The 14,906-nt window shown below is 37.4% G+C and overlaps 1 protein-coding gene across 28 annotated transcripts in view; it reads left to right on the forward strand.

Annotated features, from left to right (window-relative positions):
• BLM (BLM RecQ like helicase) overlaps window positions 1-14,906 on the forward strand; it is a 169,672-nt gene that overhangs the window by 63,719 nt on the left and 91,047 nt on the right. The window lies entirely within an intron of this gene.

Here is a 14,906-nt window from a genome sequence, read left to right on the forward strand (position 1 = left end):
TACATGGAGACTCTGAAGCACAAACAATTGTCTCTGTGATGAAAGGGCATTTGGTGATTAAATGCTAGAAATAGGATTTGAACTAAGAACTGCCTGACTCCAAAACATCTTGCACAACATGGGGATTTCACCCTTACCCCTCACCTGCCCTTAGGTTACTTGGCACTTTGGACACCTAGTGGCCTGAGATGGAGCAGGTACCTGACAGCTCCTGGTGCCACCAGCGTGGATAAATAGCACTCCTGTGCCCCTGTCAAGATGAACGGGCAGTAATGAGAGAGACTGTGTGAGCGACCAGAAATTGGAGAAGGCGGGAGATAGAGTATTCTGTGTGAGGAATAGTAAATAGTATTAAATTGAGCCAACGTTTAGTTAGCCAGGCTGCTGTCAGTAAGTAGCTTGTAGTCTAGTAGGAGAAATATGGTGCATGTATCTTTTTGAATTCGTGTTTTCATTTTTTCTGGTTATATACCCAGAAGTGCAATTTCTGGATCAAATGGTAATTCAATTGTCAATTTTTGAGGAACTTCCATATTGTTTTCAATAGTGGCTGCACCATTCCCATTAAGAGTGTACAAGGGTTCCCTTTTTTCCACTTCCTCTCCAACATTTGTTATTTGTTTTTTGGGTTTTTTTTTTTTTTTGGCTGCACCCCACAGCTTGTGGGATCTTAGTTCCCCGACCAGGGATCAAACCTGTGCCCCCTGCAATGGAAGCGTGGAGTCCTAACCACTGGACCCCGCCCCCCAGGGAATTCCCCAGCATTTGTTATTTGTAGGCTTTTTGATGACAGCCATTCTGACAGATGTGAGGTGATATCTCATTCTTGTTTTGATTTGCATTTCTCTAATAATTAGCAGTGTTAAGCATCTTCTCATGTACCTGTTAGCCATCTGTATGTCTTCTTTGGAAAAATGTCTATTTAGATCTTCTGCACATTTTTTGATTGGGTTTTTTGTTTACCAGCACCACTTGTCGAAGAGACTGTCCTTTCTCCATTGTATATTCTTGCCTTCTTTATTGTAGATTAATTGACCATAGGTGTGTGGGTTTTATTTCTGGGCTCACTGTTCTGTTGCATTGATCTATGTGTCTGTTCTTGTGCCAGTACCATGCTGTTTTGATTACTGTAGCTTTGTAGTATAGTGTGACGCCTGGGAGGGCAGTACCTCCAGTTTTGTTCTTTTTTCTCAAGATTGCTTTGGCACTTCGGGGTCTTTCATGATTCCATGTGAATTTCAGGAGTATTTGTTTCAATTCTGTGAAAAATGTTGTGGGATTGCATTACATCTGTATATTGCTTTGGGTTATATTCTGTATATATTCCTTTTAAGGGAAGGAAGGGTAGAAAAAGAGGTCCAGTGTAATTGTAGAATATTTGAGGGAGCTAAATGCCACAAGACCCTGTGGGTCTCCATTGCCTGTAGCATGATACATGAGGCCTTTGAGCAGTCTCCTCTAACCACCTGCTAGTCTGCCTCAGTCTTTGCATGAATAGTGTATAGACTACCCTTCACAACCTCCACCCTGTTTGGAAGGTTCCAATTGTCCTTCAAGATCCAATTCAGTGTTCTTTGGAAAACTGCTCTATGATTTTCCTGAGTTTTACCTTCATCTGGGAAGCCATAAGACTTTTAAGAAAAGACTTTATTATAGGACTTACCCATTTCATTGTGATTTTTTATTGACATGTCTGTTTCCTGCTAGTCTAGAAGCTCATTGAAGGAAGTAATTATTTCTTTTCTCTGTCCTCTAGTGCCTCCTATAATCCCTGGCACAGAGTGAAAATACAAGTCATAATCAACTAATGGAAGTTCTTGGTGTTATGACATATAGACTTTGTTCTCTAGAATGGCAGGGAACTATTGAGTTTACTTTGTCTAAAAAGTCCTATATCTTTTTTTTTTTTTTTTTTTTTTTTTGCGGTATGCGGGCCTCTCACCGTTGTGGCCTCTCCCGTTGCGGAGCACAGGCTCCGGACGCACAGGCCCAGCGGCCATGGTTCACGGGCCCAGCCGCTCCGTGGCATGTGGGATCTTCCCAGACCGAGGCGCGAACCCGTGTCCCCTGCATCGGCAGGTGGACTCTCAACCACTGCGCCACCAGGGAAGCCCAAGTCCTATATCTTAATGAACCATATTCTCAATGTCAAGAAAAATATTGCAGTCATAATCCTGTCTTCCAAACACTTCAGCTATTTTTATTTTTTCATAAAATTTAAATTTTTAATTTTCTAAATTTTAACTCTGCAAATTTATTACTGTAAGCCTAATATACTCATAATTTACTGAGTTTTTTTCAGTTTTAAATTATTCTATGTAGCTTCTCAGTCTCCATGGTAGTCATTTATCTTGTAAATTATCACATTATCCCATCCTCCTTCGTGGTTTAATAGGTGTGAAATGTTGCTTCATGCTATTAATTATTAGAAGAATTGAACATTTTTCCATGAGATTATTTTGTCTTTGTATATTCTGGTGAACTATGTGTTTATACTCCCTGATCATTTGTTCACAGGAACTTTATGTGTTTTTAATATTAATCCTTTATTTGTTATTTGTTGCTAATTTTCTTTTAAAAAAATTTCATATGTGAAAGTAGATACATTTTTCAAACTACATAGTGTGTGTGTGTATATATATATATATATAAATATAAAGAAAACTTATAAAGTTTAATTTTACATTAAAATTATATAAATGTAAAGAATAATTATAAAATTATAATTACATGTAACTGTCATCCAAATCAAGAAATCTGGGGTACTTACTAGTACCCCAGAAGTATGCTTCCCTCATCATAACCTCCTCCCTACACTAGAGGTAACTGTTTTCCTGTTTTGTGTAATAATAATTCTCTTGTCTTCCTAATTTACCCATATATGCAACCTGTAAGTAATGTAGTGCAGTTTTGCTTGGTTTTGAACTCTAAACGGGATGGTAGTTTGTGTATTCTACTTTGTCTTTCTCATTTAGTTCAACATTACGTTTGTGAGATTCTTCCATATTGTAAATACAGGTTTTTAAAATTTTTAAATAATTTTATAATTGTTAATAAAAATTTATTTTGTTGCCATAGAATATTCCATTGTATGATTGTGCCACAGTTTATCCATCCTGCTTTTGATGACATTTAGGTTGGTTTCAGTTTTGAGCTATTAATGTTGCTGTGAATGTTCTTGTTCATATTCCCTGCTGCACATGTTCGTAAGTTTGTATATAACTAAGAGTAGAACTATTGGGTCTAAGGATATGTAAAGGTTTTACTTTTCGATCTAATGCCAAATTGTCTTCAAAAGTGGTTGCACTCCTACCAGTGTTTGTTTATTTATTTTATTTAATTTTTATTTTTTGGCTGCGTTGGGTCTTCATTGCTGCATGGGCTTTCTAGTTGAAGTGAGCAGCGGCTCCTCTTCATTGAGGTGCACGGGCTTCTCATTGCGGTGGCTTCTCTTGTTGCGGAGCACGGGCTCTAGGCACACGGGCTCAGTATTTGCGGCATGTGGGACCTAGAACACGCAGGCTTCAGTAGTTGCAGCGCGTGGGCTCAGTAGTTGTGGCGCACGGGCTCTAGGGTGCACAGGCTTCAGTAGTTGTGGCACGTGGGCTCAGTAATTGCGGCTCGTGGGCTCTAGAGTGCAGGCTCAGTAGTTGTGGCACACGGGCTTAGTTGCTCCGCGACATGTGGGATCTTCCCAGATCAGGGATCGAACCCGTGTCCCCTGCATTGGCAGGTGGATTCTTAACAACTGCGCCACCACGGAAGTCCCTTACCAGTGTTATTAGACTTTCCATTGCTCCACATCCTTTCTAATATTTGATATTGTGTATTTAATTTTTGTCTATCAGGTAGGTGTATGTATTTTCTTATGGTTTTAATTCCCTGGATTATTAATGAAGTTGAGCACCTTGTATTTATGGACTGTTTCCTCTTTTTAAAAGTGTCTCTTCAAATTTTCTGTCTTTTCCATGGAGTTGTCTATCTTTTTCTTATTTTGTAGGAGTTATTTTTTCATTCCACATAGTGGTTATTTATTTGTTAGTTATATATATTGCAAATATCTTCTACTCTGTGGCTTTTAAAAGTGGATTTAATATAATTTTAGTCAACAATTTTTAAACACTTTTATTGTAAAATATTTTTTAACTTTTTATTTTATATTGGAATATAGTTGATTAACAATGTCGTGATGGTTTCAGGTGTATGCCAAAGTGATTCAGTTATACATATACGTGTATCTGTTCTTTTACAAATTCTTTTCCCATTTAGGTTGTTACATAATACTGAGCAGAGTTACCTGTGTTATACACTAGGTCCTTGTTGGTTATCCATTTTAAATATAGCAGTGTGTACATGTCAATCCCAAACTCCCTAGCTATCCCTTCCCCCCACCCTGTTGTGAAATATTATATATTTCATAGAGAAAAGTGCAGAAAACATCTATATAAGCTGTGCAGGAATGGGTTAACATAGTAGGCCTGGGAACTTGGGTTTTGAAACCTTTCCTAAGCTGATAAGGTTCTTTTGCCCACCTGTGGCACTAACACTTGCTTTCATTCTGAGAATCTGAAATTTTGGTGTTAAAGCGTTCCTGTGTGACCAGCCCTGGATAAAAACCCTAGACAATGCATCTCTGGTGTGTTTCCTAGGGCAAAAACATTGTGCACGTGTAGCTGCAGTTTTCTTGAGAGAGAATGTGCTCTCTGGGAGGTAGAGAGCATATAGAAGCCAGCACATGGATTCCTACAGACTGATGTGTCTTTTCCTCTTGTTGCTCTGTTGGTGTGTCCTTACTGTCTGTTACGGTAATAAAACTTAGCTGTGAGTTAGGACGGTATGCCTGCGGTCGTTCATCACTGAACATGAGGGAGTGGTCTTTGGGGACCGTGGAAACAGCAGTTTAATGACGTGTATCAAAGCAAACATCTCTGTACCTATGTCCCAGGTAAGAAATAGAACATTGCTAACACCCTCAGAAGCCTCCTGTCTATTAACACATATATGTGGAATCTGAAGAAATTGGTATAGACGATCTTATTTACAGAGTAGAAATAGAGACACAGATGTAAACAAACGTATGGATACCAAGGGGAAAGGGGGGGTTGAATGAATTGGGAGATTGGGATTGACATATATACACTATTGATACTATGTATAAAATAGATAACTAATGAGAACCTACTGTATAGCACAGGGAACTCTACTCAGTGCTCTGTGGTGACCTAAATGGGAAGGAAATCCAAAAAAGAGGGGATAAATGTATATGTATAGCTGATTCACTTTGCTGTACAGTGGAAACTAATACAACATTGTAAAGCAACTATACTTCAATAAAACTAAAAAAAAAAACAGGAAGCCTCCTGTCTGCCCCTGTCTTATCCTCTACCCCAAAGATAACTATTATCCTGACTTTTGTGCTAATCAGTACATTGCTTTTCTTTATATTCAGGTGTCTCGAGTCTTAGTGCTGTTTTAGCTAGTTGGCACACGAAAGATTCTCAATTAAAATGCAATTCAGTTTTTCTAATCTTTTTCTTTTTTGTTAGTGCTGTTTGTATCTTGTTTGAGAAATCTCTTGGAGGTTATAAAATTATTCTTCTGTATTATTTTCCAGAAACTTTATTGTTTTGCCCTTTACATTTAGATCTGCAGTTCACTTGAAAATGATTGATGTGTATGGAGTGAAGTAGGATTTAAATTTCATTTCTTCCCACGTAGATATCCGATGTTCTAGCACGATTTACTGAAAAGACTCCTTCCATAGTGTTCTGCTATGCTACTTTTGTCATAAATTAAGTGTCTTTATATTGGCTTGCTTGTGGGTTCTTTATTCTCTTCCACTGGTGTTTGCCTATCCTAGCATCAATATCTCACTGTTTTTAAAGTAGTTTTTTAATAAGTCTTTATACGCCTGCCAGAGCAAGTCTTCTCATCCTATAGGTATTCAAGAGTATCTTGGCTATTTTTGGAATTTTGCATCTCCATATAAATTTTACACTCAGCTATTAAGTTCCTCCGGGGGAAAAAATAGAATTTTGATTAGAATTGCATGAAGTTATAGATCAATTTGGAGAGAATTGGCATCTTGACAGTATTGTTGTCTTCCAGTCATGATTATGGTACAAATATTTGTTTGATTACTCCTTAATTTCTCTTAATAATTATTTATAATTTTCTGAATAGAATCATAGACATAGTTTGGTAGATTTGTTTTTTTGATATTTAAATTTTTATGCCATTGTGAATGGTAAGTTTTCTGAAATTTCATTGTCTAATGGTTTATTGGTGGTACATAAAAATAGAATTAACTTTTGTATATTGACCTCATATCAGCAGTCTACCTAAACTCACTGCATTAGTTTTCTGCTGTAACAGATTACTACAAATTCAGTAGCTTAAATCAACACAGATTTATTATCTTACGGTGCTGTAGTTCTGAAGTTGAATGAGTCTCATTGGGCTAAAAATCAAGGTGTTGGCAAGGCTGTGTTCCTTTCTGGAAGCTCTAGGGAAGAATCTGCTTCCTTGCCCTTTACAGCTTCTTGAGGCTTTCCTCCTCCATTAATCTGAAGATTCTTTTAGTTGTTCTATATACACGGTTGTATCATTTGTGAACGTTAAGGTTCTTGCTTCTTTCCAGTTTATTTACTGTTCTTGCTTTATTGCTCTGGCTTAAATTTCCAGTGCACATCATATGGAAGTGGTGAGAGTGGGCATCCTTGTACTGTTCCTGATCTAAAAGGAAAAGCTTTCTAAATATCACCTTTTTGGAGGTTTGTTTATTTTTAAATTATATATCCCCTCTGTAGGGTTAAGGAAGTTCCCTTTTACTCCTTGCTTGATAAGAGTTTTCATAATGAATGGATTTCATTGTGAATGGGTATTTGATTTTATTGTATGCTTATTCTGCAGCTCTTGGGAAAAGTCATACGATTTTTCTTCTTTAATAATTTGGTAAACTATATTAATTGATTTTTTTAATGTTGCCAATCATACATTCCTGAGACAATACAACTTGGTCATAGTATATTTTATACATGACTAGATTTGGTTTGCTAACATATTGTTTGGGATTTTTTGCAGCTACATTTATGCATAAGAATTAGCCCGTAATTTTTCACGTTGAACTGCCCTTGCAGAATTCTGTACCAAAATTATGATAGCCTCATAGAGTGAGTTGCGAGGTTCAGTCTTTCTGTACTTTGGAATCGTTCATAAAACTGGAATTTTAAATAAATTTTTCATTTAAAAATTGGAATATTGTCATAAATGCTCAGAAGAATTCACCAGCTCTCAGGTGTTGATGCTGTCTTTAAGGGTAGATTTTTAGCCACAGATATTTCTTTAAAATGGCTATAGGCTATTAGGCTTTCTGTTTCTTTTTGAGTGAGTTTTGATAAGTAAGTTTGTGAAGAAATTTGTCCCTTTCATCTAAATTTTAAATTTTATTGGCCCAAAGTTGTTCATAACAACCTATTACTATATTTTAATATCTATATTATATGTGGTTGAGTTTCTTCTTTTAGTCCCGATATTGGTTTATTTATGCCTTTTCTCTTCTTTTTGATGTCTTTTAAATTAATGAATTAATTAATTTTTGGCTGCGTTGGGTCTTCATTGCTCCGTGTGGGCTTTCTCTAGTTGTGGCGAGTGGGGCCTACTCTTCTTTGCAGTGTGTGGACTTCTCATTGTGGTGGCTTCTCTTGTTGCGGAGCACGGGCTCTAGGCATGCGGGCTTCAGTAGTTGTGGCATATGGGCTCAGTAGTTGTGGCTCGCCGGGCTCTAGAGCACAGGTTCAGTAGTTGTGGCACATGAGCTTAGTTGCTCTGCGGCATGTGGGATCTACCCGGACCAGGGATCGAACCTATGTCCCCTTCGGCAGGCAGATTCTTAACCACTGCGCCACCAGGGAAGCCCCTTCGATAAGTCTTTTCATAGAACAAACTTGGTTTATTGGTTCTCTCTATTTTATGTTTATTATTTTAGTTCTTATCTTTATAATTTTCTTCTTTGTATTCTCATTGGGCTTATTTTGTTTTTTCATTTTCACAAATGAAAGAGATACGAGATAGATGCCTACTGCTCATTAATTTTCATTTGTCCTTTCTAACAATTAAGGCTGTACGTTTCCCTGTAATTACTTCTTTAGTTGCGTATCACAAATTTTTTTATATGTAGACTTTCATTATTATCCAGTTCAAAAATATATTCTAATGCCCACTCTGTTATCTTATTTGATCCATGGTTTTTTTTAGTAAGTATATTTCTTTATTTCCAAACATGAGGATTTTCTGGATCCATCTCTCTCCTTCTTTCTCTCTCTCTTTTTTTTTTTCTTTGAAAAATTAAAACCCTGTGGAAAAGTAGCAGGGTTAGTCCAGTAATAATATGTCTTCTCAAATGTGCATTTTGCATTCTAAAAATAGTTCACATTATCAACCTTAAAAATAAAATAGCCAGTTATTTTACTAGCAAAATGAGCTTATTCAGTAATGGCAGAGGAATTGCCATTTAGGACATGAAAACTATAGCAAACCACGGGTAGGTCTGGAGAACAAAGGAGAGCAACCTTACTTTATATAGAAAAAGGAGAAGTTGCGAAGGGCTGCTCCAAACCACAGTCCGTTGGAGGAATGTGAACGTTCAGAGTGTCTGAGTTGTTGGAGTTCTCACTGACTGGACTGTTGCTCAACAAGGAGAGAATTGGGTAATAAAGTAAGCTTCCTGCCCAGGAACGTGAAGTAAGTTGTGAAGGAAGGTACATGTGTGGAGAGCTCCCCCTTTAAGACTTCACAACTCCATTTTAAATGAGGTTTCCCTTTATTAATTTTTACAATATGTTAGGTCAGAAAGAAAACATTAGTATTTTCCAAAAGTAGAAAGATTATGAACAGTCCTTATCATTGTACAACAAAACTAGAAATTTAAAATGAAATTTTAAAAAAAAGGAAAAGCCCCTTCCATCTGGAAGATAAAAATCTTCTATTAAAGAACTATTGGATACAAGGGAAATACAAACTGAAATAAAGGATTCCTGAAAATTAACGAAATGAAAACACAACAAATCAGATTTTATAAGACATATAAAGCAATGGTGAAGGGGGGAAATTTATAGCTTTAAAGGCATTATAAATGAAGGACGGAAAATAAATGAACTAAATTCCAAACTTGGAAAGTTAGAAAAAGAGCAAAAAGTAAACCAAACAAAAGCACAAGAAGCTAAAAAATAATAAAGATAGAAACAGAAATTAATGAGATAGAGAACGGAAGAACATGTGATTAATCAAAATCTTGTATCTTGAAAAATTTAACAAGCCAGCAAACTAATAGCTAACTTAAGAAAATAGGAGGAAATCGCAAATGCAAAATAACAAATGACAAGTGGGGGAAAACCCACTAATATAGAAGAAATTTTTTAAAATATGAGATTAACTTGCATACCTCTAAACATATTTGAATATTTATATGAAATGGATAATTATTTAGGGAAATACAATTTAACAAAATGGATCCCTGTAAAGATTACAAGTTAAATACCTCAATTTCCATAGAATAAACAAAGTTTTGAAAGAACCATCCCAATGAAAACAAAAAAACACTAGGTCCAAATGGTTTCATAGGGAAATTCTACCAAACTTCAAGAGTCTAGATAATCACAATGCTAATAAATTGTTTCAGATGAAGGAAGGAAAACTTTGAAATTCTTTTTTTTTTAATTAGATACTTCATATTATAGTCACTGATTTAGTCATCTATCTCTAGTTGTTGTCAAGGGGCTGAAAGGAAGTAAAATTTCCAAAACACTTTTCAGTCTTCTAGATGCTCTTTGAGTTTACTTTTTCTGAAGCAGCTTTATTGAACTACAATAAACTGCACATATTTAAGTTATGATTTGATCAGTTTTGATATATAGGAGATACCATCACCACAATCAGATCAATGAACATATTCATCTCTCCCAAAAGTTTCTTCATGCCCCTGTGTAACGCCTCACTCTTGCTCCCTTTCCCCAGTCCAGAATCTGTAAATAGCCCCTACAGTTCTTTAAAACGAACAAATAACAAATAACCCAATGAAAAAGGAGGCAAAGGATTTGAATAGACGTTTCTCCAAAGAAGATACACAAATGACCAACAAACAGTTGAAAAGATGCTTAGCATCACTAATCGTCAGAGAAATGCAAATCAAAAACACAATGAGATATCGCGTCACACTCAGGATAGCTACTATCAAAAAACCCCAGAAACGACTTCTGTGGTGGTGCAGTGGTTAATAATCCACCTGGCAATGCAGGGGACTAGGGTTCGAGCCCTGGTCTGGGAAGATCCCACATGCTGCGGAGCAGCTAAGCCCGTGCGACACAACTACTGAGCCTGCGCTCTAGAGCCCGCAAGCCACAACTACTGAAGCCTGCGAGCCTAGAGTCCTTGCTCTGCAACAAGAGAAGCCACTGCAAAGAGCAGCCCCCACTCACCGCAACTAGGGAAAGCCCACACGCAGCAACAAAGACCCAAAGCAGCCATAAATAAATATATATATATATATTTAAAAAACAAACCAGAAAATAACAACTGTTGGTAAGGATGTAGAGAAATGAGGATTATGGAGAAATTGGAACTCGTGCACACTGTTGGTGGGAATGTAAAATGGTGCAGCTGCTGTGGAAAATAGTATGGCAATTCCTCAAAAAATTAAAAATAGAATTACTGTATGATCCAGGAATTCCAGTTCTGGGTGCATACCCAAAAGAATTGAAATCAGGGTTTCAAAGAGATGTTTGTACACCTGTGTTTATTTCAGCATTATTCACAATAGCCAAAGGGTGGGAGCAACTCAAATGCCCATCGACAGATGAATGGATAAACAAAATGTGGTATGTACATACAACTGAATATTATTCAGGCTTTAAGGAAGGAAATTCTGACACATGCTTCAACATGAATAAACCTTGAAGACATTATGCTAAGTGAAATAAGCCAGTCACAAAGAAACCATTCTGTATGATTCTACTCAAGTAGTCAAATTCATAGAAACAGAAAGTAGAATGGTGATTGTCAGAGGCTGGGGGAAAGGGGAAATGGGAAGTTGTTGTTTAATGGGCACACAGTTTCAGTTGTGCAAGGCAGAAAAGTTCTGGAGATTGGTTGCACAGCAATGTGGATATACTTTACATCACTGAACTGTACACTTAAAAACGATTAAGATGGTAAATTTTTAATGTTAGGTATGTTTTAGCACAATTAAAAATAAAAAAGGACAAAGGAGCCAGCTTGAAGGAATTCTATTCCCACTGCCCATATATGAAACAATTTGAGCATCAGCATAAATAATGACAGTATGGATTACAACCCACTGAATAAATTAAGAATCTTTACTGATAGAAAACAAGTAGGGAAGAAGGGGAAGTTCTTTATAGTGGAATGCCAATTACTAAATGATGATGCCAGCTACTAAAGAATGACTGGGGTTAGAAAGACCATCATTATATAATCATATTATTTCTTCAGGTATGAATCTCCAGTGGGTATGAAAACAGTTTTTTTCTAGTTAACTTTTTTATTATTGATTTCTAGCTAATTTACGTTTGGTTGGAAACATGCCATTATGATGTCAGTCCTTTGAAGTTTGTTGAGACATGCCTTGTGACCCATCCATGGTCAGCTTTTGTAAGTGTCTGTTCTTGAAAAGAATGTGTACATTTTGCTGTTGTCAAATTTGTGTTATTCAAATCTCTGGGTTGTTACTGATTGTTTAGTTACTTGTTCTATCGATTACCGAGAGAGCTAATTTTATACTATAATTACAATCTTTTTTCTGTTTCTTCTTGTCATTCTATCAGTTTTACTTCATGTATATTTTTTCCATCTTCTTTTAACCTTGCTATACACTTAGTGTTTTAGATGTGTCTCTAATAAACAGCAAATACAGTAGTTAGATATCATTTTAAAAATTCGATTGTAATCTTTTAATCAAGGCAATTAGTCTGTTTACATTTATTATAATTCATAAATTTTTGGATTAAAATCTACTACCTTATTTTTTTCTTTGTATTATGTTTTTCCTTTCTTCCCCTTTTATGTAGCTTTCTTACAGGTGAAGTGTTTTTTTAAAAAATCATTTCCCCTTGTAGATTTTAAGTTACATGCTCTGTTTTTGTTCTTTAGTAGTTACTCTAGAAAGTACAACATGCATATTTATCCTCTCCAAGTCTAAAGCTTATCAACACCTTACACTCCCAGGCAATACAAAGGCCTTGGAACACATTCACTCTCTTTACCTCCCTCCTCACTTATGGGTCATTATTGTTGGGTATTTTAACTATTTTTTTTTTAACCCCAGAGGACATCATTGTTGTTGTTTTGCACGGGCAAGGTTTGCATAAATTTAACCTAATATTTACCACTTTCTTTGTCCTTCAGTCCAGCTATCATCTGAGAACTTCCACCCAGGCTCACTTTTCTACTACCTCAAAGTACATCCTTTAGAATTTCATCTAATGAGAGTCTGCTGGTGACAAACTATTGGTTTTTGATGATCTGAAAATGTCTTTATTTTGCCTTGATTTTTTTTAATAACAACTCTTTTGAGATATAACTCACACACCATAAAATTCACCCATTTTAGATGTATAATTCAGAGGCTTTTAGTATATTCATAAGCTTGTGCAGCAATTGTCACACTCAATTTTAGAACAGCTTTGTCAGCCTGAAGAGAAACCCCACACCCCTAGCCATTGACCCCCAATCTAACCAGCAACCACCCCCGCCCCCCCCCCCCCCCACCGCCGGCCGGCAGTCACTAATTACTCTCTACAGATTTGCTCATTCTGGACGTGTCATGTAAATGGGATCATACTATATGTGGTTCCTTATGACTGGCTTTTTTTTTTTTTTTTTTTTTTTTTTTTTTTTGCGATACGCGGGCCTCTCGCTGCTGTGGCCTTTCCCGTTGCGGAGCACAGGCTCCAGACGCGCAGGCTCAGCGGCCATGGCTCACGGGCCCAGCCACTCCACAGCATGCGGGATCTTCCCAGACCGGGGCACGAACCCATGTCCCCTGCATCGGCAAGCAGACTCTCAACTACTGCGCCACCAGGGAAGCCCTGGCTTTTTTCTCTTACCATAATATTTCAAGGTTCATCATTATTATAGCACTTATCAGTATGCTTTGGTCATTCCTTTGTATGATCAAATAATATTCCATATGGATATACACATTTCCTTTATCCATTCATTCATCAGTTGATGGACTTTGGGTTGTTTCTAGTTTTTGGCTATTATGAATAATGCCCCTGTGAACATTCAGATACAAGTATTTGTTGGAATACCTGTTTTCAGTTTTTTGTTTTTGTGTTACGCGGGCCTCTCACTGTTGTGGCCTTTCCAATTGCAGAGCATAGGCTGCGGACGTGCAGGCTCAGCGGCCATGGCTCATGGGCCCAGCCGCTCCGCGGCATGTGGGATCTTCCCAGACCGGGGCACGAACCCATGTCCCCTGCATCGGCAGGCGGAGTCTCAACCACTGCGCCACCAGGGAAGCCCTGTTTTCAGTTTTTTTGAGTATATATCTAGGAGTAGAATTGCTGGATCATATGGTAACTCTGTGTTTAACTTTTTGAGGAACTGCGAGACTGATTTCCAAAGCAGCTGCACCATTTTACATTCCCAGCAGCAATGGATAAGGGTTCCAATTTCTCCACATCCTCACCAACACTTTATCTGTTGCTTTTATTATAGCCAGTTTTAAAAATAAAAGGTTTATTGGGATATAATTTATATACCATAAAATTCATCCTTATGCAATTCAGTCTCAATTGTTGAAGGATATTTTTGCTGGGGGAAAAGTTCTAGGTTACTCTCAGCAGACTGAAGATATTCCACTGTCATCGTTGTCTTTTTTTTTTTTTAATTGAAGTATAGGTCATTTACAATGTTGTGTTATATTCCACTGTCTTATGATTTCCAATTTTGCTGAAGAGAAATCAGTTATCTGTCCAAATATTGCACAATGAGGGGAAATCCCTGGAAGTCCAGTGGTTAGGACTCGATGTTTACTTTCTTTTTTTTTTTTGGCTGTGCTTCATGGCATGTGGAGTCTTAGTTCTTCAACCAGGGATAGAACCCGCACCCCCCTGCATTGGAAGCATGGAGTTTTAACCACTGGACCACTTGGGACGTCCCAGGACTTAGTGCTTTCAGTGCCAGGGCCCAGGTTCAATCCCTGGTTGAGGAACTAAGGTCCAACAAGCTGCTTGTTACAACCAAAAAGAACCCCAAGTTTTGCACAATGATGTATTTTGGTGTGGATTTATTTTTCTCTGTCCTGTTCAGAATTTGTTTGCTTTCTTTCTTTTTTAAAAAAAATTAATTAATTTATTTTTGGCTGTGTTGGGTCTTCGTTGCTGCGTGCGGGCTTTCTCTAGTTGCAGCGAGTGAAGTTGTGGTGCATGGGCTTAGTTGCTCCGCGACATGTGGGATCTTCCCGGACCAGGGCTCAAACCTATGTCCCTTGCATTGGCAGGTGGATTCTTAACCACTGCACTACCAGGGAAATCGCTGTTTGCTTTCTTGAATCTGAGGATTTGTGTCTTTCATTTTGGAAATATCCCAGCTATTATCTTTCAAAATATTCTGCCCCAGTTTCTCTTCTTTTTCTGGAACTAGATTTCTAGCTAGATTTATGTTAGACTTTCTTACTCTATCTCCCATGTCTTTTAACTTCTCATATTTTCCATTTCTTTCTTTAGTTTTCCGTGTATGCATCTATTAAGTCAGAAACTGTGGGAATCTTAAAATTTACCCTACTTTTAAGCTAACAAGTCAGCCTCTAACAGTTATTTATATGCGCGCATGCACACACACAGACACGCACATAAATGTTTACACATGTGCTGACGAGACACAAG

Source organism: Orcinus orca, chromosome 2 (genome assembly GCF_937001465.1).
Source record: "Orcinus orca chromosome 2, mOrcOrc1.1, whole genome shotgun sequence".
NCBI lineage: Eukaryota > Metazoa > Chordata > Mammalia > Artiodactyla > Delphinidae > Orcinus > Orcinus orca.